Here is a 2,658-nt window from a genome sequence, read left to right as displayed (position 1 = left end):
GCTCAGATAATATTTTATATACACAATGTGTAAGTACAGATAGAGCTGATTTAGTAACTAATATTTTACCTGTCGATAATTTTATTGATTTATTAGGTGAAAAATTGTATACTTTAAAGAAACATCATTACACATCAAAAATTCAAGCTAATTATTTTTAAAGGTCAAAAGACTTTATATCCACATCAGGTTGCATAGTAGTAGACGATTTTTCGGTGAATTATAGTTTTATCGTGCAGAATCAAACAGGCTCCCCTCCATCCTCTTGTATATTACTACAAAGCTGACGATGAAATTAAATATAAATGCTTATGTATTACAAGTGAACGCTTAGAACATAATACGATACAACATAATAAATTTAAAAAAAGGTATTCGTCAAAGCTAATTTTATGTTGGTTTCGGTAAAATACCAAAGTTGAAACTTATACCATAGAAAGTAAACATGTGTTTGTGAAATTTTTATTATTTAATTTTCTGTCCACCGGGGAAAAACTAAGTTAAAGTTGACTAAAATTCGTTATTTTAGAAATTTGAACTTTTTTTTACTGTGTTACTAAAAAAAGACCAAAGTATGATGTATAGTTTATATAGTAGAGGGGTCAGCTTATCGTTGCTATACTGGTGATCTACCGTTGTGTCATCCGTATGGATAGTAATGCGAGTTAGTTGACCTCCTATCGTCTCCGTGCGAATTATCCGCGTTATTCATGTATTATTAATCTGCTATAAACGTAATATACATTTATGCTTTATGTTATACTGAAGTCGGTGTTCTTTACTTTATTACTAAGTACCTTATAGACTTATAAAAATGATTACAAAAGTAAATATCTTAAAATATTATTAAATTATAATACTGAATAATGTTAGTATGATATAAAAAAATTTTGATTAAAAAATGTAATTCATTGTTAATTTTAAATTTGAAAGTGTCGTTTTTTTACAAAAACAAAACAAAAAACTTTTCTCGAAATTACTTAAAAAATAAACTAAAAATTAAAACAAACTATAGTTATTTATTGGACGTGTTAGAAGACGTCATAGTGAAGTAGTGATGAAATTTCAAGTGTTCAGTATAAATACATTAGTTTTAGGGATATTTTTACGAAATACCGGTATTATGCAATTTCAAAATTTTGACAGGTCATAAATCTACTTTCTCCAGCCATCATTTATTCTCGTTTTTAATTTTGTACTCTTACATTTTCATGCTATCTAACTTTTACATTTAGCCCTGGCGATCGAGCTATGGGCGAAGACTAGTTTGTTGGCTGCGGACTGGACATAATTGTATTATAATTGTGGTAACTTTGTACAGCATTCCCTTCCTTCTTTATTTCGACCATTCGTTTTTCCTATAGTCGTGCATTATCACGAGGTTTCTTTAAACATGAACTTTAATTACATTTGTAGGATACGCATTATGGAGGGCGTTTTCTAACATTGTTTGTTATGACTGGTAACGCTACTCGCACTACTACCACCGGTTGTGCAAAAATTCATTACGTTGAATGTTTGCGTACGTAGTTCTTGTGACTCGGCGAATTATTATCGGTTCCCTTTTGTGAATTTTGTNGTTGAATGTTTGCGTACGTGGTTCTTGTGACTCGGCGAATTATTATCGGTTCCCTTTTGTGAATTTTGCGTTTTTACTTACATTCATAACTCGTTTTGTTAGATGGTTCTACGATGATTGCGAGCCCGTAGTTGTTTTAAAAATGTTGCTATATCGTCCTTGCGATACGCTTATCGATAATTGAATTCGTATATATTGAACTATTATTCGCGCCAGTACATTTTGCCAGTTCAACTATTATGCCGCCAACGACTTCACCCGCCTGATTTTCAAATATCAACCAGTCATCACCATTATTATCGTATAAGTAGTTGTGTAATCATATTGTTTAGCTATTTTTTGTTCTTATCATTTGTTTTATTTTACGCATTGTTGCATTAACATTAATAGTCACCCCTACCCACATTGATGTATATAGTATTTTGGTTTAAACTTTTAATACAGGTAATTGTTCTATATTCCTAAATTAATTTTATTCATTTATACAGTCCATCCTCTACTTCTTTCTCAAGCATAATAAGACAATCCAAACAATACTGTTATTATAAGAACAATGAAAAATATTCAGGTAAGATTTCAAATCGATAAGAGTCAATACTTATATTATCTTATTTGTCAACTTTATTTGTTTAAACGGCAACATACATAATACACTAGTTTATAATATAGAAAATTATGTGATTAAAAAAATGACAGTCGATAATAACTTTTGGACTAATACTTTGGAAGTTATTAGAATTTTAAAATAGAGTACTGATGGTAAAGCACAGAAGCTGCTATTTTTATCATTAATCATTCTTCGTTCACAATTCTCCTGCAACCTAGGTACAAAAATTAGAATATCTTCTGAAGCACTGGTTTAAAAGTAGTTGTTTTAAATAACATTAATTTAATTTAATTACAATATTTTTTTAAATTACAAATGTTTAAATCATTTTGTAATTTATACATATTGATTAACACAATATGTATGTTCTGCATTTATTTCAATTAATGAATTAATAATATACTGTGAATAAAGGTAACAACATTTTATGATTTGATAATTTAACCATCATTATTTATAAGATAAAAACAAT

This window comes from Daktulosphaira vitifoliae, unplaced genomic scaffold, assembly GCF_025091365.1.
Source record: "Daktulosphaira vitifoliae isolate Bord-2020 unplaced genomic scaffold, ASM2509136v1 Scaffold_43, whole genome shotgun sequence".
In the NCBI taxonomy this organism is placed as follows: Eukaryota; Metazoa; Arthropoda; class Insecta; order Hemiptera; family Phylloxeridae; genus Daktulosphaira; species Daktulosphaira vitifoliae.
The sequence above is the reverse complement of the archived record's forward strand: the minus strand, read 5'-3'. Positions refer to the sequence as shown.